Raw genomic sequence first — 26,912 nt, 5'->3', positions numbered from 1 at the left:
CAAAAGAAATGAACAAAGCCATAAGAATGGAAAAACTACAATATTTAATAAAATGATGTTACGGGGCCAAAGGTCAAGCCACCAAGTGTACACATAACCTATCTTACAATGATGACAAAAAAAAAAACACCACCCCCAACTATTTGGACAAAAAATGTCCACTTAATTCAGCAGACACGACTGCTGCCTAAACCTCAACTTTAGCAAATACATTACTATGCAAAGTTGAAAATGCTTCCTAAGGCAGCATATGTACTCAAGAAACAACTTCAACTGCATGTTTGAATTAGGTTTTTGCCCCTCTGAAACTGGTTTTAAAATGTACTTTTGGAAATAACATGGGAAAGTTTGCTGCCAAATTCTTGAATGGATGGGAAATGGACGCAAATGCATCTTTGCAACCACTACTGCAGGAAATCCTGAAAAAGCTCAAGTTTGCTGGGCAATTCAAGTTTCTACATGATAAAAACAGTGTACACCATCATGCAAAAACACTGAAAAAAGGGAAAAAGAAAAATCACATTTTACACCTTGCACCATTCACAGAAAAGCAACAAGATTTTTGTTGAATCTCTGGGGCCCATGAATACTGGCAATGAATGCATGTACACAAAGATCCTAAACAAAAGTCACACTGAAAAATATTTGGGGTAGCTTCTATCAAGTGTTTCTATTTTCCTCTGTGTGCTGAATCCAGTAGGCATTTGTGGGCACCCACTTGGCTGACTGCTTCTGCATACCCAGCTGCTCCTGGATTATAAACCCATTCCCTGGGTATCTGTAGTCTCAGCAACTGTTTTAGCCAATATTCGCCAAACTGCCAAAAATCAGGTCACAGACATGGTCAACAATTTCAGAACTGATAGTTTAAGGCCTCACAGACCATTCTGCACCTTCGGTCTTGAAGTCTCCATGACAAAGGTCTGTATACCACTTCACCCGTCACTCAATGTCTGCATTATACATTCATGATTTCCTTTAGTTTTCTTCTGCAGGAATAGAACTTCATGATGGCTCGAAGTTCCACATTTGAAAATTCCACACTTTTCACTGACATGTTCAAATCAATGATCTGAAACGTCAAAACACAGCATCACAGTTCTGCAAATCACCACTTTAGAAGATGAAATAACCCTCTTTTCAGCTAGAGGCAAAACAATGCCCAGAATTTAGAAAGTTGGTTGGGCTTAGAACTTTTTAGCACCTCTCATAATTGTTCCTTTGAATACTTAGGATGTCAGATTTTAAAAATGACATGGGGAAAAACACATTGTAGTAGGCAAGTACTTGGCACAGTATGTAAAAAAATGCACTTACAAAATCGAACAGTTTTAGAAAAGTTTTTATTTCTTTACACAATTGCCACTTAAACATATCTCTAATGTAAATACAAATCAGTTCTAGTTACAAAACAGTGGGGCAATCTGCTATGCAGCTTTCAATCTCGCAATCATTCAAACTGGATTTGGACTTCCACGGTAGCCAAAACTTACAGAACTTGGCTATACCATTTTCAGCAAAAAGTTGCAACTTGTAAGGGAACACAGACACATTTCAACAGAGAGTAAAGAATCAACTACTTTTTTTGTTCTGTTGGACTGCACCTACTGCATTTATGCCAATCAGGACAACCATCTCACTTTTCACATTGTTCACTTGGAGCAGTTCTGTGGCCATTTCTGCCCTTAAATGCCATGTATACCTAGAGGAGAGAGGGGGGAAAAAAAACGGACTTAATATAGTATTTAAGTTTTAAAAAAAAAAAAAAAAAAAAAAAGCAAGCTTCTTCAGCAGAACTGCAAAATGACCCTTTTTGCAGTGTGGGGCTATCAGCTAAACCCCTCCCCCATACTAACCTAAAAGTCTCATCATTTAAGGCAAGATAAATAACTGAATACCAACATACGGAAAACGTAGCTATTTAAGAAATTACAAAGCAGCAAAATGGCCCTCAGATTATAAGTAACACATAACCGTTACCTACGCATCCCAGACAATCAAGCACCTTCACAGCACACTGGTTATATTACTTTTAATGAACCATTTAAAACAAACTTTACAATGTGTGCAGTGTAACAAGTCTAGCTATGCTCTGTACTGGAATTTGGCTTCAACATACGAGTAGCTGCACCATCTATAGCACGAAGATTAAAGTGCATCTATAAACATTCTGGAATAAACAAAGGCTCATTATTCAAAAATGAACACTGACTTGGAAAGCCCAACCTATGTGGCCATTGTAAATTGAGCATATACCAATAGAAAAAAAAAAGTCTGGCCACTGAAGTAGCATTTTTATGGCCAGACTTTCTATTGGTATATGCTGAGGGTCAGAAAATTTAAGAAAAATCAGGTTATGTTCTGCAAAGTAAACAGATTTTCCTTATATTTTTGTACGGTCCCTCATTCTTTATTTACACATTTTTAAACAGAAAAGTCATCCCTTTCCTCCTTTGCTTCTCCTGCACTGCAGCGATAGGTTCCAATGCTTGCACGGTGCATCTAATTCCCACACACAATACTTGCACAGTGTATCTAATTCCCACACGCAATACATCAGTCTAAGGAAGAGAACACAGGAGACCAAGTCCCTTTTACAGATGCATTTAAGAAAGGCAAGCCATTTCTTTAAATAATGTAATTTTATAACAATCCACTCCTGTTTATGGGTATATCAGTGTTTACCCACAGTTATCACTCTGGCTTTGCCCTTGTGATCAAACCACACCAACCTTGTGTAAATCCTGATATTTAAGCAATAATCCATGACTGTGTGTGGGTTTATTTTTATTTAACATTTGTTGACTGGGAAAGTCCGACTAGGTTCCACAGATCCTACTTTCAGGGGAGGCCCGGGGAGAAATGCTCCAGAAGCATGTCTTTAGAATGTGGGAGGAAGCCAGAGTACCTGGAGGAAACCCACGCGAATGCAAGGAGAACATGCAAACTCCACACAGAAGGCACCCCAGCCGAGAATCGAACCGAAGAACCTCTTGCTGTGAGGGGACAGCATTAACCGCTGCACCACTGCGCCACCCACCGCCCCTGAACTGCTTAACATTCAAATGTAAGAATTCTCCTTATGTTTTCACTATGTAGTACACCTGTACTCAAATAAGCACTTGCATTAAAAGCTCTTTTTTTTTTTTTGTAAACATACTTGAGTGGTATACATACCTCTCAACTATACAGATGTTAACAGAATGCCCAAATCTTTGGTCCGTTTTTCATAAGATTGCGGTTTTCTGGCAAATTAGTGGCAAATAAAGACCGAAGTTAGAAAATAATGGCAGATTTGAGTTTGACTTCACAGCCTTCATAAAATTCATGCCAATGCAAAACCGGTTATTCTACCAACTTTAAGTTTGTAAGAGTAATATTTATAGGTTCATAGGTAGGTACTAGGCTATCGGCCCAAGGGCCTACGCAAGTCTAGCCAGCAAGGTACCATAGCTTACGCCACCCAAGAAAGTTATTTTCCTGTGCCACTGTTCAGCAGAGACAGAAGTGATCCCCGGGGTGTATTTCCTATTTCCCATCCACTCAAGACTTTTCTTGAAGAGTGCTAATGAAGAACTTTGCTTGACAGATGGGTAGCTTGTTCCAGAGTATAGGAAGTCTCTGGGACAGGAATTTATCCCCTCCAGCGTGTCCTATTTATTGTGGCGACAAGGTTTAGGTCCCTAAAGCATGTAGTTGGAGGGATTGGGATTTCTTTAGGTGTAGCATGTCCAACAGCTCTGGGTGTGACATAGCTTTATACGTTAGGCAGTGATCACCTTGGAGTAGGCGATTTTGAGGCGGTCAGTGTAGGGCATTTGTTTGAGGCCAGTAATCCTCTGAGGTACTTCTGTGGCCTTTCCAGCTGCTGCAGATGTTTTGTGAGGTACATTCCAAAAGGGGCGTTGTACTCTATAATGGGTCTAATGAGTGACTAGTAGAGGGGAACAATGACCTCTTTCCTGGATGAGAACCCTTTTATGATGGTGTGCCACGACTTCCTGACTACTGTGGCGATGTGACTATCAATTGAGAGACTACTGTCCAATTGGGTCCCAAGGTCTCATCACGCATTCAATGTTAAGCAGATTGCTGCCTATGTGGTAGTTCATGGGTACAGAGTTTTTACCAAAGGGGATAACACTGCACTTCTTGGCACTGAGCTTGAGGCCATGGCTCTTGACACCAGGCATCTGTCTCAGTAAGGCCCTTCTGTAGGATGTCGACCATCATTTGGGGACTTTACTATGGCTCCTAGTTTGCAGTCATCTGTGAACTTTGTCAGCCAGAGGCCTTCTGTGTTTGGTATCTACTTCTCTGAAGTACAGGCTAACAGGAGAGGTCCCAGGACGGAATGCTGTGGCACTCCACTTGTCACTGCCTTGAGGTCAGATTTGGAGTCAAGGCAACTTTTACAGTGTGGGTTCTGTCAGTGAGCCAGTTGGCAACCCATCTTGTGACGTAGGGATTTATACCTAGTTTAGTGAGTTTAGCTATAATTCCAGAATGGGGGATGGTGTTGAAAGCTTTGGGGAGGTCAAGACAGGCTGTGTGAACCACCTTATCCTCATCCACTGCTTTAGTGACTGCCTCAAAGAAGTAGACCAGGTTCAGGAGGCATGATCTGCTTTTCACAAACCCGAACTGGGTGGGATCCAGAGTTTGGAGGTTACCAATGTCTTTGTTTGCGAGTTCCATGGCCTTGCAGACCAGGCTCATCAGGCTAATAGGTCGATAATTCCCAGGATCAGTGGTGGCTCCCCCTTTGTGGAGTGGGATAACTGTTGCTGTGCGCCATTCAGTTAGCACAAAGCCTGATGTGAGGCTATTATTGAACATTGTGCTTAAGTGGGGAGCCAGTTCGTTCTGAAGTTCGTGTAAAACACAGCCTGGGATGTTGTCCGGTCCCATGGATGATGCGTTTTCGGCTTTAGTGTGCGCAGCTTTTACCTTAAGAAAATGTTGCCATTTCTGGGCATTTGTCCCACTTTTACTTACAGATTTGTCCGGCTTTCTTGCTCTAAGAGGTGGTATGGTGGTATACATGTTCAAAAAGGTAAATTCTTTAATTTTGCACAACGGTGTGAAAGACTTCAGACTAGGCCCAAATCTTCAAGTAGTCAGGAATAATGCTGCAGTTAAAAGGACAACTCCACCATCTCATACAGTTTCTCAACCGCTGGGTTTCTTTTCTCCCTACAATATGGTTCCAGCATTGTGTAGGTACCAGAAATTTTTTTTTTTTACAAGCAAAAGGATGTCATGTCTTACCACAACGTTCCATCCGTGTTGCTGATCTTCTTTCATTCAGCATTTCCCACCCTCCTTACCCCCGCCAAAGGCTCCTGGGGGATACTCTGGGTTTAAATTATTGGTTATTATTGGTTATGGAATGCCAGGCAGCTTTGTGCAGAGAGAAACTACCCCCGACTGCTTCCAGAGGAAAGCAATTGGGCCGCTCTTCAGGAGCGCTGATAGGGACCTAGGGATTCTCTCTGGGCAGCCTTGATTATGTGGACCCCCTCTGCCTCGGTAGGAGCGTCTTCCAGAACTGTTACCCCCTCTGGACCTGGGGGTATCACATGTGGCATGGAAAGGACACAAAGTTTTTTTGTACCACATTTTACAACTCCTCTGGTCCCTGGAAAAGGAATGTTGAAGATTGGAAAAACGTACACTTATGGCAGACTAGGTCTTACCATCCGGCTCACACCTGGCCACAGTGTCCTTCATCTTGGGGCCAAAAAGGAAAGATGCTTTGAAGGAGCAATCAGGAAGGAAGACTTTAAAGGGTCCGTGAAGTCAGAGGCACATCCAGGCATGGCGTCTCATAACTATGTCTGAGCCCACAGCTCTAGCCGCCCTTCAGTTGAATGTTGAAAGCAACCTCATGGACGAATTGGAGATAAAGTTGCCTCGCAGCTCGCAACCCTGGACTCTTATCCCTTACCTTGTCAGACACCAGTCGTGTGAGTTTTGTAGAGTTTGGAACACAAGTCTCTTTGGAGCCTTGTAAAATGTGCCAAGTAATTCAGGGACCATATGGCAAAGGTCGCTGAAGCAAAGACTCGCTTCCCTAATCTGTCCACGGCCCGGGACACACTGTTGGGCAGGTGAACAGTAGGACACTTTGGCAAGATCCTTTCGTGGCCACTGCCACCACCATAGCATTGACTGGTAGACCTCTGGACCAATGTGGGTTTTCCTTGGGGGGAGAAAGTATGTCAAGTATCGGAGGATCAATTCAACAGACTCAGGGTTCTTCCAAGCACACTGCACCACGAGTTATACTAGCTTGTCTGCAGGCGGGGTCACCCAAGAGTTAGATGGCCAGGCACGGAAAGTCTGCAGAAACATGGACTTCCCGTCACCCCTCTGTTTCAACATTTCAAGGTGGTCTCCACAGTCTTAGAAATCCATGTCCGAGAGTCTATGTGCTTCCTCTTGCACAATCTCTTCCGTGGGGGCTTCTGAAGAAGACTTGGAAGAGGAGGCACCCTGCAATGGAGGGTCCTGCGGCTTTCCTGCCCGGTATCACGGGGAGGTGGCCTATGACAGCTGTGGCTCAGGGGGAGGGGTCTCTGGTTCTGATGTCAGCAGAATGCTTCCATAAGCAAGTGCCCTCTCCATAGCTAGGAAAGCAGGTCCGCCCGAAGAGGGATGGGAGCCCGGAACGGAGGACACCCTCAGAACCAGGGTCACACACTGCTCCATCGAACTTGCTCCCAGAGAATGGAGGCACAAGCAGGATCGGTGCAAACAGGGCTCCCTGCAGAGAAAGGAACCGTAGAAACACAGAACCGTGCCACAAACAGAGGAGCCGGCAGGCCAAAGGGACAGTCCCAGAGCCCCAGTGAGGCCCACTACAGGCACAGAGATGGGGGGGGGTGTTCAGAAAAGGACATCTGAGCAGAAGGCTTTGAAACTGGTATGGTCAAAGGAGGAGAGTAGGATGGAGTCCATGGAGAAGTCAACCCAAGTCCTGCAGTAGGATGGGTCCTAGAAGGGGTGGGTATCCCCCTGGCTGTCATCAGCTGGTCCGCAAGACGCACCACATCAAGTTCTGAAAGGCTCCTGGTGGATCAGAATCAACTTATTCTTGCGCTCGTTCAAGGTGCGCTGACCAACTTTGACAAATCACACGGGGGGGGGGGGGTGCACCGAAAGATGGGGCACCCCCAAACAAACACAATCATCACGGGTGTCACTATTGGGAAGTTTACCCTTACATGAAGCACAATGTTTGAAACCTGATGTGGCCTTTTTATCAGACACCATGAAATTTACACACAACAATCCAGGTAGAATACTAGAGAAAAATGTCACACTCTACTATCGCAAGGTCTAAACAATCTAAAATGTACACAATCTATGAAAAATGTCACACAACTAGTTAAAGGGAAAATAGAAGAAATACAAATGATGGTATTCAAGAAATACCACAAGGGAAGGGAGAAAGGCTGTACCACCAAGGGTACTTAAAAAGTTTACCAAATGGTTTGAAAGAGCGAAGGATCTAAATATAGCTGTAAGAGTACAGAAATACCAATACAAACCACAAGAGAAAGGAAAAATTACAAAACATCTTGAGAAATATCAAAGAGTCTTCACTTAGCTACGTAGCTGTAAAGCCACATTTCAAACAAGATCTGAGGTAACAGGGAGAAGAGCACTATGGGTAAAAGCTTAGCTCGAGTTTTGGCTTGCACGAGCTTGGTATTAGGCAGACTCAGTTCCGAACCCAGTGATGAATGGAAAGAAGACTGGTAAAGATAACAAATCTGATGTTACTGTAGCCTAAGTTGTGGCTGTAAAGGGTCCTGGGACCAGTTCACTTTCCTCGTTACCAAAGTATAAATATGAAATATAAAAAAAGGGAGGGTGAACATAACAGAAATAATTGAGGAACTAGTAAAGCACATTTCATGTTGGCATCACTCATGAGAGAAAAAAAATCCTCCCACTGAAGGCACTGGGAAGTAGCAGACAAAGTTTAGAGTCCCAATACTTGTCACTTGTAAATGTAGAGCACGCAGGAGTGTGGGAGGGGGTTTGTCAAATCTTTTAGGACTACAAGACTCCTCTTACAAAAAACTTTATCTACCTACTTTTTTTTGCTGCAATTAGGTAACAGCTATTTCTAGCATAAGACAAGCTCAGACAGACACACAAATGAGGCTGTCAGGTAAAAGTACAGTTTTGTACCTACCATAAATGTAGATGTCCGATAGATATGCAACTGCAGTCATAACATATGGGTTGTCCTGCCTCAGGCAGCCCTTCAGTCGGCCGGATTCCAAAGTCTGGGTCCGACGTCGGCTGAAGTCGCATTTCTCTCAGACGTCACAGCGGCAGGAGTATATAAGCTTCAGCAGACGCCATCTTCTTCAGTGTTTCTTGCCCCAGATGCCAGGTGCCCTCCAAGGAAGGCTGTAATCAAATTGGAAGGAAAGAATAGCATTCCAGACAAACAAAACAACAAACAATAAACAGATACACCATAACAGATATCCCCAGCTAAAGGAAACGGGGATAGGAGTGGACCCAATGCATAGAGGGGGAGGAGGGAAAACCCGACTGCAGTTGCTTATCTATCGGACATCTACATTTATGGTAGGTACAAAAAGTACAGTTTTGTACCTACCATAAATGTAGATGTTAGAGGATCCACATTGCTGCAGTCATAACTAGTGGGGTAGTCCGCTGTCCTCGGTCGGCCTGAATACCAAAGAATTAGGCTGGCGTCGGTCATGGTCGCTCGGAGCTGACATCAGTACGTAGTAGTACTTAAGCGCATGACCGACGCCATATCCTCAGTCTTTCTTGCCCCAGATGTCAGAATGCCTTAAAGAAAAAAAAAAGACCAGACCCACTATACTACCACACAACAACCCCAACAATAGAGGGGAAGGAGGGAGGGAAAATAGGACTGCAGCAATGTGGATCCTCTAACATCTACATTTATGGTAGGTACAAAACTGTACTATGTTCTTAGTCTCACACTGCTGCAGTCATAACTAGTGGGTAGAATCCCAAAGCTAAGGAGAAGGGGAGGCTGGCAAACTAAAAGGCATTAGGGGCTGCTAACATGCCCTGTAAGACTGCAGTGGCAAACCCAGCCCTGGACTTGGAATAAAGAGGGAGATGGTAATGCTTGGTGAAAGTGTGAACTGAACTCCAAGTAGCTGCTTCCAAAATATCTTTAGTAGCTACACCCCTCAAAAAAGCTGTAGATGTAGCAGTAGCCCTAGTGGAATGAGGCCTGATCCCAGCAGGAACATTCTTCCCATGATGAGAATAACAAAAAGCAATACAGTTACCAATCCACTTAGAAATAGTCTGCTTTGAAACAGCTTTCCCTTGAGAACTCAGCAAAAGTAACAAATAACTGTTGAGTCTGAACTCCTTAGTCCTGCTCAAATAGTAACGTAACCAAGACAAAAACTTCAAATCAGACGTAGCTGCAGGTTCAAAAGGAGGCAAAGTAAGCTTCTCCAACAAAATTGAGATCCCAGGAAGGAGTAGGAGCTCTACGTGGGGGTCTTATATTCTTTGCCCCTCTAAGAAATTGTTTAAACAAAGGGTGAGAAAATAAAGGAGGGTCACAATCATAGTGAGCAGAAATGGCTGCAGCATGAACCTTCACAGAAGAAAATGACAAACCTTTGTTCAGTAAGGTACTGTAGTGAAAAACTTTTAGTTATGTACTCACCATAACTTCAGATGTTTGGGATCCATCTCGCCTACATTCTGACTGATGGGTTCGGAGCCGACCCTCTGCTCCGACTCTGCACGCTTATGCCAAAGAGCGAAGTCTTATTGGCTGAGCTTACTATATCCCAGGATGCACCACTACCAGTCCCCCAGATCTAGTTTGTCCGCATACATGCACACACACATGCACTGCTTATATAACATTGACAGATGGTACAAGATGAAACAGTAGAACCCGAACCGTTCAATCTCTTCTGATCTCCAAGGCAGGGGGAAGGAGGGTGGGTATTAGGAATGTAGGCGAGATGGATCCCAAACATCTGAAGTTATGGTGAGTACATAAAAGATGTTATGTGATCCTATCTCGCCTACATTCTGACTGATGGGACAGCGTCCCTAGCACCTGAATCCTGGGTGGCTCACTGGAAAAAACTCCTGAGTACAGTGGAACCAAATGATGCTCGTCCTTTAGATGCCACATCCAATTTATAGTGGGAAATGAAAGTGTGCGGGGTGGACCAAGTAGCCGCAGCACAAATTTCAGAAATAGCAAGCTTGGAATGGAATGCAATTGAAGTAGCCATAGCTCTAGTAGAGTGAGCTTTGACAGAAGCTGTCAGTTGTTTATTTGAAGAGGAATAAGCCTGAGTTATGCAATCCCTGATCCATTTGGCAATAGTAGCTTTAGTGATGGCTTTGCCCAGTTTATTATCTGAAAAGGACACAAACAATTGTTCTGTTTTCCGTGTTTGTTGAGCCCTATCTAGATAGAAGCGCAATTGCCTGTGAACATCCAATGTATGGAAAGTATATTCCGCTTTGTTCAAAAAATTTGGAAAGAAAACTGGCAGCTCTAAGGACTGCTGGAGACACAGATTGGAACAAACTTTAGAGACAAAAGATGGATTGGGCCTAAGTGATACTCTATCCTTGTGAAAAATCAAATATGGTGGTTTGACAGATAGGGCTTGAAGTTCTGAAACTCTTCTTGCAGAGGCAATTGCAATTAAGAAGGCAGTTTTCCAAGACAGATACTTGAAATCACATGTAGCTGCCGGTTCAAAGGGGAAGAATGTCAAGGCACGAAGTACCAAATCAAGATCCCACGGAGGAGCAGGATGAAAAACTGGGGGTCGTAAAAGCACAGCACCTTTTATGAAAGTTTTGCATAATCTGTTGCTCATTAAAGGTGGATCCATGGATTCGTGAAATTTGGAGATAGCCGCCAGTTGAACTTTAATAGTAGAGACTGAAGAGCCTTGGTTAAAAAGATGTTAAAAATTTTAAGACCTCTGGTATCGGGGCGGTAATAGGGTCTAGACCTTTGAGTTGGGCCCAGATAGCAAATCTCTTCCACTTACTATGATACAATTTCTTTGTGGTGGGATTGTGGGCCGAAGATAAAATGTGAATAACCTCCGGATCCAAAGAATGATTTCTGACTATAGTTGGAAGAGGAGCCAGGCTGTTAATTTCAAAATGTGAAGGGACTGGTGCTGTTGTCCCAATTGATGAATTAGAAGATCCGGGTTGTTGGGTCCAGGAACCAAGGACCGTCCAGGGCGTATTTCTGTAGGTAGGGGAACCATACCCGACGAGGCCAGTAAGGAGCAATCAGAATCATTGTGGACCCCAAGCGGGAAGCTTTCTGTATCACTCTGGGAAGGAGGGGAACTGGAGGGAAAGCATAAAGTAGCCCTGTTGGCCAAGGTTGGGCTAAGGCATCTGTGGAGATCTCCCCCTGAAGTGGGATTAAAGAAAAGAACCTTTTGCACTTCATGTTCTGTGGTGATGCAAACAAGTCGCAACACTGAGTCCCCCACCTTTTGAAAATCTGAGCTGCTACTGCGTCGTTCAGAGACCACTCGTGAGGAGAAAGAATAGTCCTGCTCAGTCTAGTCCTGCTCAGTCGGCTAAGACATTGGATTTGCCCGGAATGTGGGTTGCTACCAGAAAACGTTTGGTAGCCACTGCCCATTCCCACACCCTCATGGCCTCTCTGCAAAAGGGATAGGATCTGGTCCCTCCTTGTTTGTTTAGATACCAGACCACCGACATGTTGTCTGAGTGAATGGCTATAATGCCTTGAGGGAGAAACTTGTGAAGGGCCTGCAGGGACAGAAGTACAGCCCTCATTTCCAACACACTGATATGGAGAAGCGTTTCGTCCGGAAGCCAAAAGCCCTGAACTGACCTGCCCAGACAATGCCCCCCCTACCCAGTCTGGGAGGCATCCGTTGTGGCGGGGTGGCCATAGGTGGGGGTAGAACAAAGGGTCTTCCCTGATCCAGATTGGAAGACTGTAGCCACCAGCGGAGGTCCCGTTTGCACGTTTCCGTAATCAGAATGAGGTGATTGAGGGGAAGGTCCTGAAATGACCATTGTGTCGACAAGAGCCACTGGAGAATCCTCATGTGTAATCTCGCTAGAGGGACTAGGAGAACCGTGGCCGACTGAGCCTAATAGCTGCAGGACCATCCTGGCTGGGGCTTTGGATCTGAGAAGCAGGGCTCGGACTTGAGCCTGTAATGTTTGTATCCTTTCTGTAGGAAGGAAGACCCGCATTAGATTTGAGTCTATCTCTGCTCCTATAAATCTTATGCGCTGAGATGGCAGCAAGACAGACTTTGGCCAGTTGAATGTAATTCCCAGGGAGGCACCCAGGGAGATGGTGGCTTGTAGGTTCTGTAGTAGTAGATGCCTGGTGGTGGCAGTCAGGAGCCAGTCGTCCAGATAGGGAAACACTTGGAATCCAAGACTCCTCAGGTGAGCAGTCACTACTGCCAAGCATTTGGTGAACACCCTGGGGGCTGTGGTGAGACCAAAGGGCAGTGTGCAAAATTGGAAATGAAGCGCAGATACCTCCTGGACGCCTGATGTATCGCAATGTGATAATAGGCGTCCTTGAGATCTATGGAGCACATCCAGACTCCTTTCTCCAGCAACGGGAGAATTGTAAAGTGACCATCCGGAATTTGGACTTCATGACTGATCGGTTTAGGTTGCTGAGATCCAAAATGGGCCTCAGGTCCCCTGTCTTTTTTGGCACTAAAAAGAACCTTGAGTAATTTCCTGATCCGATCTGGTCTGCGGGGACCGGTTGGATGACTCCTTTTTCTAGCAGCTTTGAAGCTTCCACGGCTGCAATTTCCCGTTGACTGGGTGGTGGGTCCGGGATTTTTTTGAACGGTGGGGGTGGTTGTGTAAAGGGAATGGTGTAACCTCCGGCGATAATTCGAAGCACCCAGCGGTCCTGAGTGATACTCTCCCAGGCTTTCAGGTGCTTCGAAAAACGACACCCGACTGGCTCCGGAGCAGCGCAGTCGGGCAATCCCTCATGGAGTGTGGGAGGCTGAAGAGCCACGAAAGGACTCGCGGTCTCCAGTGTTGCGGGGGCCTCTGCCGCCTCTGGGACGGCGTCTCCCAGAAAAATTTCCCCCTCCTCTGCCTCTGGAAGGGGAATCTTCCTGCTGTTGAGGGAAGGACTTCTGTGATTTACGGAACCACATTTTCCCTCCTCTTTTAGCCTTGGGATAAGGCCGAAAGGGAGTGGAAAACCGTGCTCCTAAGGCAGATAAAGTCTTTCCCTCCTGCTCACAGCGGGTAAGAGTGTCTTTTACCTTGGGTCCAAACAAGAGGACCCATCAAAGGGAGCGTCGGCAAAAGAAGACTTAAAGGCCTCCGCAAAATGACACAAACGGAGCCAGGCTTGTCTCTGTAGAGCCACGCCTGTGCCTGCCGCTCTACCCGCCCCTTCGGCCGCATATGAAATGAGCCTCATGGACGAGTTAGATATTGAGGAAAGAGTAGCCAACTGAGAGCCAACCGACTGGGCTAGCTGCTCAGGTAGGTTACCAGAGAGGGAATCTGAGAGCTCTTTGATCAGATCCCTCTGCAGTCTAGTGAAATGTGCCAAATAGTTTAGGGACCTTAAGGTAAAGGCCGCTGAACTGAGGGTGCGCTACCCGTACCTGTCCATGCTCCTAGACTCCTTATTAGGAGGATGGACGGACGTTGAAGCCTCTGCCACGTCCTGTTGGGTAGCAGATGCCACCACCATGGCATCTACAGCCACGCCTTTAGTCAAGAACTCTCTCGGGTGGGGCGGACAAAAATTTATTTGGACGAGTAGGCACCGGTTCCACAGTATCTGGGTGCTCCCACGCCCTCCGACAGATCAAATCCAGGAGCTCAAAGGGCAGACACACCCAGGAGGCGGAGGGCTGAGCCCTGAAGGCCTTGAGGAACACAGACTCATCAGCGGAGGGGGGTTTGGAATTCCAGCTGCCTCGTTGTTTGAGGATCTCTAGAATGTCTGCAAATGAGACATCATCCGAGGACGACTTTGGGGACCCCTCCGCATCATCAAGATCAGTGTCCGATGTAAGAGACTCATCGGGGGAGTCTACGTGCTTCCTCTTGCACGATCTCTTCCTTGGGGGTTCCTCCGACGACAAATCCGAAGGACCCTCAGGAGGAGGGGAACCCCCACTGGGGGTAACCTCAGGCCCCGGGGCTCCGCTGCCTAGAGACAGGGGAACTGCCAAAGACCCAGTCTCCATGCCTAGGGAAGGTGCCGGGATGCCGTGGAGATGGCCAAAGAAGATTTGGCCAAGGCACTCCTCATAGCTCTGAAGGCCGGACCACCAGAATCCTGGGAGGGTCCAGTCGCCGGAGCCATGACAGCAGACGGAAGTCCCGCAGCCGAAGCACCGAGAGGGAGGCTCGGAACCGAAAGCATCGGTCCCGAAACGTCACCCCCGGGCCCGGCCGAAGAGGTCCGAGTGCTGAACTCCGACCCGAAGGCCGGGGTTGGAGTAAAGGTCGGAACCGACCCTGAAGTCTCAATTGGCTCCACCGGCACCTGCTCCAACGGTGCCGAAGCGGTCTGAGGAATGGCAACGGAATGGACTATCGGCTCCGAAGCCAACTGGGTCGGAGCCGAAACTAATTTTTGGAAGACTGGGGACTGGAAAAGTCTTTGAAGTACCCTGTCTATGTCCGAATCCGACATCCTTGATGACCTAGAGGAGACAGAGCGGGTCCGAGTAGGCTTCTCCAACGGTTCCAAGGGACTAGGGGACCGGCTCCGAATCGACTCAATAACTATCGGCGCCGAAGGAGCGTCCAAAAAGATTTCCCTCGGTGCCGAAGAGGGCTTCGGCGCCGAGGTGGAAGAGTCTGAGCGGGCAACCCTTATCGGCTCCAAGATCAGTGGAGCCGATGAAGGTGACCCGCCTCTCGAAGCCCCAGCCATCGGCTCCGAAACCAGAGGAGTCGAGGCTGGAGGCATCGAGGCAGACCGTTCCGCCCTCGGCTCCGAAGTCCGTGGAGCCGAAGGAGAAGCCTGCCTATGTCTCTTGGCGGCTGGATCAGACGGACTGGTCGGAGCCGACGCCCTTTTCTTTTTTGTAGGAGAAGGAGAGGAAGCTAACGCTTCTTCAAAGGAGGGTTTGATAAGCCCTTTTAGAATTAGCTTATTTTTCCTCTCTTGGAGGACCCTCGAGGAAAAAGCGTGACACACACTGCAGGACTCTTGAAGATGTTTTGCGCCCAAACAGTACACAGAGCGAATGATCATCAGTGATCGACATTTTGAAGTTGCACCTAGTGCACTTTTTAAAACCTGAAGGCCTAGGAGCCTGTGACATTTTACAAAACAACAATTACTGTTTAGTAATAAAAGGCTAGTGAAAACAACAACAAGAAGCTTTTTTTTTTTTTTTTTTTTTTTTTAAATTAAAACGGTCACAGAAAGAAAAAGGGTAAGCCCAAGAACCCTCTAATTTAAACGGGAACTTGAGAGAAATGAAAGGGAACTCACTGACAGGGGAAGGCCCCTCTAAGTAAAACGGGACCCACGCTAGTCAGACACACAATTACCACAAAATTTTTATCAAACACTCGAGAAAGCTCTAATAAGCAAAGGGTAGCTGTTAAAACAGCTTTTGGTTGAGGAATAGTAAAATTCCTGACAGAAAAAGTAGAAGAAATGCTACTTAGCTCAGCCAAGTTCGAGACCACGTCTTAGCTTGTTAGCGGCAAACGAGATCTGGGGGACTGGTAGTGGTGCATCCTGGGATATAGTAAGCTCAGCCAATAAGAGACTTCGCTCTTTGGCATAAGCGTGCCGAGTCGGAGCCGAGGGTCGGCTCCGAACCCATCAGTCTGAATGTAGGCGAGATAGGATCACACAACATCTCAAATTAGGCACAGAGACATCAAGGCCCTTTGAAGTGCTCCAAAGAAAAAATTTCCATTTAGCAGCATAAACTTTTCTGGTGCTAGGCCGCCTAGCTTCCAATAGGACATCTAAAACTTGCTGAGGAAGCAGAGATCCCCACAGGCTCTAAAACAGAATTCGCCAGGCCGTTAAATGAAGGGACTGCACTCTGACATTGAGCAAATGACTGCTTGACTGGGACAACAAGTGAGGAAGATGTGGCAAAAGCCAAGGAGGCTCCTGAATTAAACTCCTCAGCAGAGGATACCAGTGCTGACGTGGCCAATCTGGTGCTATTAGAATCATGCAAGGCCTATCCCGCCTGACTTTCAAGAGCACCTTGGGAAGGAGAGGCAGAGGAGGAAAAGCATAGACGTGAAGGTTGTTCCAACTGAAAGATAGAGCATCCACTTTCCAAGCTTTTGGGTGATGCATCTTTGTGCAAAATTTTGGTAGCTGGAAATTTAGAGAAGCGAACAGATCTACGTCTTGAGTTCCCCAAGCCATTGTCAACTGCTGAAATACCCGAGGATCCAATTTCCACTTGTGGGGGTCCACAATATGCCTGCTCAATACATCTGCTAGGGAGTTCTGAGCTCCTGGCAGAAACCGAGCTTGAAGAGTGATGTGCAAGCTCAGAGCAGTCTCCTACAAAATCATTGCTGGTCTGCAAAGAGGGTAAGAATGGGTTCCCCCCTGCTTGTTGATGTACCACATGACTGTAGTGTTGTCTGTTCGAATCAACACCTGTCCTGGTTGAAGTAGGCCCTTGAAAGCAAACAGGGCAAACTGGACTGCTAACATCTCCTTCATGTTGATATGTAAATGTTGTAGTCTGGGGGGCCACGCGTCTTGAATCCATTTCCCATTGAAGTGTGCTCCCCAAGCCAGTTCTGAGGCATCCGTCGTTATGATCTGACTCGCCTCTGGTCGGATCACAGAGTCCCTTGTTTAGGTGACATTCCTGTGCCCACCACAAGAATTCCTTCTGGATGCAAGGTATTATCTGAATGACAGTGTCCAAATCGTGGCAGTGCTGAGTCCATACAGTTTTGAGATACCATTGAAGCTTCCTCATATGCAGTTTGGCATTGGGAAGTACTAGAATGCAAGATGCCATGAACCCCAAGGCTTGTAGGACTGTCCTTGCAGTCAGCCTGGACAGTACTGATAAATGCTGGAAGTATAAATGCAGAGTTCTTTGTTTGTCCGGGGTCAGAAAAGCCATCTGAGAGGCTGTATTCAGTCTCACACCCAGAAAGCACATGTCCTGAGAGGGTACTAAACTGGACTTTATTTCGTTCACAGAATACCCTAGGCACCTTAAAACTGCCATTACATACTGTAGATGTTGAAGTAACTTGTCTTTGTCTTGAGCAAGAATCAGGCAATCGTCCAGATACGGATAAATTTGAATTCCCCTCAGTCTGAAGAACGCTATTACAGGGGCCAGAACCTTTGTGAACACTCTGGGTGCAGTAGATAAACCAAAGTGCAATGCAGAGAACTGATAATGAGAAGTACCAGCCCGGAAACGCAGAAATCTCCTGCAGCTGGGCCTGATAGGAATGTGAAGATAGGCCTCCTTGAGATCCAGAGTTACCATCCAGTGATCTTTGCCTAGCATAGGCAGAAGTTGATGTAAAGTTAACATCTTGAACTTTGGAATGTCTAGATATGTGTTGAGAATGGACAAATCCAGAATTGGCCTCCACGCGTTTCCTTTCTTTGGCACTAGGAATAGACGAGAATAAAACCCTAGGCCTACTTCTGACGGAGGTACCACCTGGATTGCTCCCATCTGTAAAAGCAAAGAAATTTGTTCCTGCGCCTCCAGCCTTTGCTGAGGAGGTGCATCTGGCATGCCTTTGAAAGGAGGAAAAGTGTGGAAATTATGTCCAACACCCATTTGTCCTGGGTGACCAAATGCCAATTTTGTTTGAAGTGCCAACTTTCCCCCTAGAGGAGCTGCCAGACAAGAAGGGTCTGGCAGCTGAAAATACAGGTCATTGGGTCTGTTTACGAAAAGGCTGACCCCTGCCCTCACCAGAAGATTGTGCAGGAGAACTCCAAGTCCTAGGCCTAAAGGAACCCTGAGCTTGAGCCCTACCACGTCTAGACCTGCCCCTAGACTGGAAATCCGAAGGATAGGACCATCCTCTTGCAGGCCAATTCCTGCTAAACCTAGGGGGTTGCACTTGCAAAAAATCCTTCATCGTCTGCATAGACTTAGCTTTTTCTTCCATCTTTTTCAAAACTGACTCCACAGGGGAACCAAAAAGAACTTCAGATTGAAGAGGAGCATCCAAAATCCGAGCTTTCACATGCTGACAAATTTTGATCCTTAAGCCAGGCATGTCTACGAATAACTGAACCAGTAGCAGCCACCCTGGAAGAAGCCTGAAGAGCATCAAAGCCACACTGCAAGGAATGTTTACCAACTTGATCTGTAGCATGAACCAAGTCTTGCAATTCCTTACACTCTATACCCTCAGATAAAGCATCTACCTTAGATTTCAACTGACCTAACAGAGAATTCTGATACTTCAGCATATGAAACTGGCAATTTAAAGCCCTCATAGCCAACGTAGAAGAGGTGTACACTTTCCCCCACCTATCCAAAGCTCTAGAATCTTTATCCAAAGGAACTGGATTCTTTACCACAGAAGCCTTGACACCCTTCGGCCCTTGAATAATAGTTTCCGGGTCAGCCCTAGGACTCCTACAGATATTTATGTGCCTCTGGGACTCATACCTGTCTGGTTTGGCAGGGGGTAAAGAATCAGGATTAAGTGAAGCTTCAGAAAAAACATCCTGAACCAAATCTAAAACAGGGGGAATAGCCAAAGGTCTATGTTGAGGCAAAAACAAAAATTCCCTCAGCCTCTTACGAGTATCAGAAAAATCCTGACCTTCCCACTTGAAATGCTCCCTCATAGAATGCAAGGTTTCAGAGAAGGAAAAATCCTCTGGAGGTGAAGCAGAAGGACAGGAATACTCTGCATCCGAATCTGAATAGGAAGGAAAATCCTGAATATCCTCAGCTAGTCTGAAGAATGCTCCATTCCCTCTAAATCTGTCTCCACCCTAGGCCTCTTCAGGAGGGGGCATAGAACCCCTAATCAAAGTAATCAAATCCTCTGCCATTTTCAACATATGTTTTTTTAGGAACAGAACCCAAAGAACTAGGGCTATGGCCCGTACCAGAAGGACCAGGTTTAGCTAGGGCTATGGCCCGTACCAGAAGGACCAGGTTTAGCCTTAGCAGGGCCTTTAGTCAGAGGTAGAAGGCCTAATTACCTTTTGTAAGGATGGAACTAGAGATACTTGAGAAGCACCCTCGGCCTGGCCTAACTCCTGAGAGGCCAACTCCTGTAATAGTAAAGGTTCCCCCTGGGATTCAGCAGAGACCTCGGCTGGATCCACTGATTCAACAGAGACTTCCATAGAACCGGCATCCGCAACGGACTCATCCGGGTTAGACCTTAAAGATTTGTCTTTTCGTTTTTTTGCGGTAGTGGGCGTCTGAGGATCCGACGGCATGTTGTAGTTACACCGCTTACCGAAAACAAGCCTAGCACAGTAATCTACGTTTAATGGTGCGTTTATTAAATCTAGCGCAAAAGCGACACCCGACTACGTCGTGCTCAGGCCCCAAGCAAGGAATACAGAGAGAATGGTAGTCTCTATGATGTATCTGTTTCCCACAAGAAATACAATTAACTTTTTCTGACATCCGGATAAACTGAAGCAAGAAGACACAAAGTTTTCCCCAACGGGGTACTTAGCCCAACTTGGTCTTCGGTCTGAAACTCTAAATTGAAAATTTCAGAACGCCAAACGGCACTTGCAAACGCTGCTTCTGCTTCAGACCACGCGGCAAGAAAGACTGAGGATATGGCGTCGGTCATGCGCTTAAGTACTACTATGTACGGACGTCAGCTCCAAGCGACCATGACCAACGCCAGCCTAATTCTTTGGTATTCGGGCCGACAGAGGACAGCGGACTACCCCACTAGTTATGACTGCAGCAATGTGAGACGAAGAACATCTGTACTATGTCCTTCAAGAATGCAACTGCAGTCATAACATATGCGTTGAATACCATAGCTTAGCTGGGGGAGGAGGAAAGACCTAAGAAAGGGATGGTGTATCTATCAATCCCTGCAGGACTGTAGAAGCAAAGCCTGCTCTGGATCTGGAATACAAAGGAAGGCTGTAGTGTTTGGAAAATGTATGCACGGAGCTCCATGTAGCAGCTTCTAGGATAGCTTTTGTAGGCACCCCTCTTAAGTATGCTGTTGAGGTGGCTGTAGCTCTGGTGGAGTGTGGTCTAACATTGGCTGGTACACTTTCCATGGAAGGAATAACAGAATTTGATGCAATGTCCAATCCATTTTGAAATAGTCTGTTTGGAAATTGCTTTTCCTTGTACTGCAGGGGGCGTAGGCCACAAAAAGCTGATCAGACTTCCTACTGGTCTTGGTTCTGTCCAGGTAGTAGCGAAGTTGCCTGTGAATGTCCAAGGTATGCAACAGTCTTTCCCCTTTGTTCTCAGGATTGGGAAAGAAGGTAGGCAAGTGAATGGCTCGATTTAAAGAAACTCTAGATACCACTTTTGGCATAAAAGTAGGGTTGGTTCGTAAGGAGACTCTGTCCCTGTGGAAAATAATGAAAGGTGGAATTGCCATCAAGGCCTGCAGCTCCGAAACCCTTCTTGCTGAAGTAATTGCCAACAGGAAAGCTGTCTTCCTAGAGAAAAATTGTAAGTCCACAGAAGCTGCTGGCTCGAAAGGAGGTAGTCAGCTTTTCAAGAACAAAATTGAGGTCCCAGGCTGGTACTGGAGCCTTTCTTGGTGGTTTTATATTCTTGATTCCCCTAAGGAATTGCCTTAAACAGAGGATGCGAGAACACAGGTGGATCAGTGTTGTAACCAGCTGAGATGGCTGAAGCATGTATTTTTATGGAAGAATAAGGGAGTCCCTTATGTAACATTTCTGCCAAATATTCCAGAATGAAAGGGATGCTCAGTAATGATGCATCGTGACCCTTGGTTGTATTCCATATGCTGAATCTCTTCCATTTTGCTGAGTAAACCTTCCTGGTGGATGGTCTTCGGGCTTCTGTTATTATCCTCTGAACTTCCTTGGAGAGGGATAGATTGAGGTTTTTTGGGGGTTTTTTTTGGGTGGGTTTTTGGGGATTTGGTTTTTTTTGGGGCAAGGGGCAAGTGTGGGCTGGCAAGGGGGCAAGTGTGTGTGTGTGACTGCTGGCAAGGGGGCAAGTGTGTGTGTGTGTGTGTGACTGCTGGCAAGGGGGCAAGTGTGTGTGTGTGACTGCTGGCAAGGGGGCAAGTGCGTGTGTGTGTGTGTGTGTGTGTGTGTCTGCTGGCAAGGGGGCAAGTGTGTGTGTGTGTGTGTGTGTGTGTCTGCTGGCAAGGGGGCAAGTGTGTGTGTGTGTGTGAGACTGCTGGCAAGGGGGCAAGTGTGTGTGTGTGTGTGTGTGTGTGTGTGTGTGTGTGTGTGTGTGTGTGTGTGTGTGTGTGTGTGACTGCTGGAAAGGGGCAAGTGTGTGTGTGACTGCTGGCAAGGAGGCAAGTGTGTGTGTCTGCTGGCAAGGGGGCAAGTGTGTGTGTGTCTGCTGGCAAGGGGGCAAGTGTGTGTGTGACTGCTGGCAAGGGGGCAAGTGTGTGTGTGTGACTGCAAGCTAGGGGGCAAGTGTGTGTGTGTGTGTGTGTGTGACTGCAAGCTAGGGGACAAGTGTGTGTGTGACTGCAAGCAAGGGGGCAAGTGTGTGTGTGTGTTGGGGGGTGGCTGCAAGCAAGGGGGCTGTGACTGTGAGACTCCAATTAAGGCTTCTTCTTTTTGGGATTGTTCTCTCCAATTTTGTGGTTTTCTGTCAAATTTTTCAGGATTAGTTAGTAGCTGAGACACTGAGTTTCAGTCTGCATAACCTTGCGAAAAATGCATGCTAAAGCAAGACCTGTTCCATCCAGTGTCTCAGTTTATAAAAGATCAAATTTTTGTACTCGTTAGATGTCCCCCCACATATAATTTGCCTAGGCCTGATTTTTTGCTACGTACATGCAAATTGCTTTATAGAATTAAGCATTTCCCAACCTATCAATTGACCCTGCATTTGACTCTAAATGTTGTTCTTCCACCTAATATTCACTCCTCAGAAATGTCAATTTTGGAAGAAAACATGGAGGGTTTACAATTAACTGACATTACCCATTAGAGATTACTTGGATTTCAGAAATGCATGGTGAACGTGCTTTCTTTTTTTTTGGTCAGCTGCTCAAGTTAGTACTAATATGAAGAGGTGCCCCTTCTTTCACTGGTTCCCAGCTGTATTGTGTTTTTATCTGTTTGAATCACATTTTTTGGTCCATTTCACATAAATGTGTAGGTTTTTTGGAAAAATTTGTGGCAAATCACTACACAATGAGGGAAAGAAATGACACAGTTCTGTTTCATGTTTCATAGCCTTTAGAAAATTCATACTAATGCAAGATCTACTATTTCATAATCTTTCAAAGTTTATAAGAGCAATAATCCTGTGTCTATTTGTGCCTTTGTCCCACTTCTATGTATGGCTTGGTCCACATTTCTTGTGGCGAGGTTCATAGGTACGACATGTCACGGCTATCACTGTCATCTAGAGACATTTAAAATTGTATAATACTTGTTGCATCCAAATGCCCCATGGACTGACTTTCAATGTATCAAAGCACGGCGAGGAGCAGTTATGCAGTGTAAATGTGCATTGTATCCCCCCATCCAAGGCAAACACAAGTACTACAATGGCTTTTCATCTCTCCTTCATTTTGTACGATGCTCTGGTTGCTGACATCTTTGAATTCTGTCGATTTCTGCCTATTAATCAAAGTGCCTGTTTATCTGTCTTGTAGTAGCAATGCTGTACTAACCATCTTGTTTTTCTAGTAATCTTGTCTGAGATTGTAAGATGCAAGTACATTGCAATAACTTTACTGTTAAAGAATCGCCAACATTGAAAGCCTTTCTGTTGACATGCTGAGAATACTTGGCATAACTAGATAACATATTAGCCAGGGGTACCGAAATGCATATGACAGTATTTGTACTAAAGGCCACGATTACATTATTTTAGATGCTCATTACAGGATTTAACTGGAGACTGGACAGACTGCCAATCTATATCGTGTGGTCCATATCCTATCCCTTAAGCAGTGTATTGAAACCTTGTTTCATCTTTGCTTTTAATTTTTTACTGTAATCATTTTTTTGCCATGAAACTAGTGGATACTTGTACTCAGGCAGCAGATTTTGTTTGGGTAAGCAACATTTCTACAAGTGTGCAAGTGTGGGTATCACAGACATTGGTAGTTTCAACACGATACTTGTTTGCTAGTTGGTAGTTTAATAAAGCTGCATAAAAATTAGATTTAGAAGTGGAGTACATGGAGAAGTGGTTTGCTTTTAGTGCTGCTGGTTTTTCTTAGACTTGATTTTGACTAGACTTGTGTTGTTAATCTTCCGAATTGGGCATTAACAGTGTTGTATTCATATATATATATATATATATATATATATATATATATATATATATATATATATATATATATATATATATATATATTCATGAATGTGTTTCTTGTGCAAGGGGTCTGTGATGTGAAAATCAAACCTTAAGTTAATGTCTGGCATGGGCTAAATGTATTATCTTTGAATGTCGGTTTCAGTGCTGCTTCAATGTCCAGATTCTGAGTGAAAGCAAGGGTCATGTGTTTCGTGTGTGTGTGTCGTGTGTGTGTGTGTGTCGTGTGTGTGTGTGTGTGTGTGTGTGTGTATGTCTGCTGGCAAGGGGGCAAGTGTGTGTGTGTGTGAGACTGCTGGCAAGGGGGCAAGTGTGTGTGTGTGTGTGTGTGTGTGTGTGTGTGTGTGTGTGTGTGTGTGTGTGTGTGTGTGTGACTGCTGGAAAGGGGGCAAGTGTGTGTGTGTGACTGCTGGCAAGGAGGCAAGTGTGTGTGTGTCTGCTAGCAAGGGGGCAAGTGTGTGTGTGTCTGCTAGCAAGGGGGCAAGTGTGTGTGTGTCTGCTAGCAAGGGGGCAAGTGTGTGTGTGTGACTGCAAGGTAGGGGGCAAGTGTGTGTGTGTGTGTGACTGCAAGCTAGGGGACAAGTGTGTGTGTGACTGCAAGCAAGGGGGCAAGTGTGTGTGTGTGTGTTGGGGGGTGGCTGCAAGCAAGGGGGCTGTGACTGTGAGACTCCAATTAAGGCTTCTTCTTTTTGGGAGTGTTCTCTCCAATTTTGTGGTTTTCTGTCAAATTTTTCAGGATTAGTTAGTAGCTGAGACACTGAGTTTCAGCCTGCATAACCTTGCGAAAAATGCATGCTAAAGCAAGACCTGTTCCATCCAGTGTCTCAGTTTATAAAAGATCAAATTTTTGTACTCGTTAGATGTAGATGTCCCCCCACATATAATTTGCCTAGGCCTGATTTTTTGCTACGTACATGCAAATTGCTTTATAGAATTAAGCATTTCCCAATCTATCAATTGACCATGCATTTGACTCTAAATGTTGTTCTTCCACCTAATATTCACTCCTCAGAAATGTCAATTTTGGAAGAAAACATGGAGGGTTTACAATTAACTGACATTACCCATTAGAGATTACTTGGATTTCAGAAATGCATGGTGAACGTGTTTTCTTTTTTTTTGGTCAGCTGCTCAAGTTAGTACTAATATGAAGAGGTGCCCCTTCTTTCACTGGTTCCCAGCTGTATTGTGTTTTTATCTGTTTGAATCACATTTTTGGTCCATTTCACATAAATGTGTAGGTTTTGGAAAAATTTGTGGCAAATCACTACACAATGAGGGAAAGAAATGACACAGTTCTGTTTCATGTTTCATAGCCTTTAGAAAATTCATACTAATGCAAGATCTACTATTTCATAATCTTTCAAAGTTTATAAGAGCAATAATCCTGTGTCTATTTGTGCCTTTGTCCCACTTCTATGTATGGCTTGGTCCACATTTCTTGTGGCGAGGTTCATAGGTGCGACATGTCACGGCTATCACTGTCATCTAGAGACATTTAAAATTGTATAATACTTGTTGCATCCAAATGCCCCATGGACTGACTTTCAATGTATCAAAGCACGGCGAGGAGCAGTTATGCAGTGTAAATGTGCATTGTATCCCCCCATCCAAGGCAAACACAAGTACTACAATGGCTTTTCATCTCTCCTTCATTTTGTACGATGCTCTGGTTGCTGACATCTTTGAATTCTGTCGATTTCTGCCTATTAATCAAAGTGCCTGTTTATCTGTCTTGTAGTAGCAATGCTGTACTAACCATCTTGTTTTTCTAGTAATCTTGTCTGAGATTGTAAGATGCAAGTACATTGCAATAACTTTACTGTTAAAGAATCGCCAACATTGAAAGCCTTTCTGTTGACATGCTGAGAATACTTGGCATAACTAGATAACATATTAGCCAGGGGTACTGAAATGCATATGACAGTATTTGTACTAAAGGCCACGATTACATTATTTTAGATGCTCATTACAGGATTTAACTGGAGACTGGACAGACTGCCAATCTATATCGTGTGGTCCATATCCTATCCCTTAAGCAATGTATTGGAACCTTGTTTCATCTTTGCTTTTAATTTTTTACTGTAATCATTTTTTTGCCATGAAACTAGTGGATACTTGTACTCAGGCAGCAGATTTTGTTTGGGTAAGCAACATTTCTACAAGTGTGCAAGTGTGGGTATCACAGACATTGGTAGTTTCAACACGATACTTGTTTGCTAGTTGGTAGTTTAATAAAGCTGCATAAAAATTAGATTTAGAAGTGGAGTACAAGGAGAAGTGGTTTGCTTTTAGTGCTGCTGGTTTTTCTTAGACTTGATTTTGACTAGACTTGTGTTGTTAATCTTCCGAATTGGGCATTAACAGTGTTGTATTCATATATATATATATATATATATATATATATATATATATATATATATATATTCATGAATGTGTTTCTTGTGCAAGGGGTCTGTGATGTGAAAATCAAACCTTAAGTTAATGTCTGGCACGGGCTAAATGTATTATCTTTGAATGTCGGTTTCAGTGCTGCTTCAATGTCCAGATTCTGAGTGAAAGCAAGGGTCATGTGTTTCGTGTGTGTGTGTCGTGTGTGTGTGTGTGTCGTGTGTGTGTGTGTGTGTGTGTGTGTGTGTGTGTGTCGTGTGTCTGATAATATGCAAACTACAATTCAAAGTTGGTTGGCAGAACCAGCCAACACATCACTGACAGCGGATTTACTTACATTCCCTCTTTTGTAATGTGATTACATGCCTTCTGATATATATAGTTATAGCTTACTTGGACCAGTATCCAAACTGAAACACTGTCAATGGTGTCTTTAGTGAGGGTGATTGATTTTTCGTCAGGTGCTATATATATGGACATATACATGCATGCGATATTGGGAACACTGAACACATGTATTTTTTCTGCATTGGAGAATTCTCATGCATTTCCTTTGGCTCTTCTCTCCCACGTTGTAACAGTACTCATGGCAGGGCACAGTCAAACTAGTGCAAGACAGGGATATCAATTTGAGCCCAGGTATCGACCTGGAGAGCCAAGGAAGCAGCGTCGTTTGTGCAACAGTGGTGAGAATGAACCGCCTTCGCCGGACCCTGATTACAGCAGTCTGTCAAGTATGACATGGTGCCTATGTGGCAAATGCACAATGATGACCATGTCGCTCGAATGCCTATGTTGTGTGTCTTCGCCACGAGCAATTGAAAAATGGGCAGAAATAACTTCAGCATCAGGTCACACTGCGTGCATAACTGTGCATCCACAGTTTGACTCGGCATGCCTTTATACCCACGTTTTAAAAACTATATTCAGGCTTCAGTGTCGGCGTAGAGGGTGTTATCAACCACCGCAGTGGACAAACAAGTACGTCTCTGTCTGTGTCTG

General features: G+C 45.2%; 1 long non-coding RNA gene across 1 annotated transcript in view; it reads right to left on the bottom strand.

The window, feature by feature from the left end:
• Nucleotides 1–1,324: 1,324 nt before the first annotated feature.
• The window catches only part of LOC122795831, a 197,129-nt gene continuing 171,541 nt past the window's right edge, over nt 1,325–26,912 (bottom strand). The window contains exon 2 of the long non-coding RNA XR_006363869.1: nt 1,325–1,702. This is a non-coding gene — a long non-coding RNA (uncharacterized LOC122795831). The remainder of the gene's footprint in view (nt 1,703–26,912) is intronic.

Source organism: Protopterus annectens, chromosome 2.part2 (assembly GCF_019279795.1).
Source record: "Protopterus annectens isolate FY-2018-M chromosome 2.part2, PAN1.0, whole genome shotgun sequence".
Lineage (NCBI taxonomy): Eukaryota > Metazoa > Chordata > Ceratodontiformes > Protopteridae > Protopterus > Protopterus annectens.
Note: the sequence above shows the minus strand (reverse complement) of the source record. Positions and strands in the feature narration are given on the sequence as shown.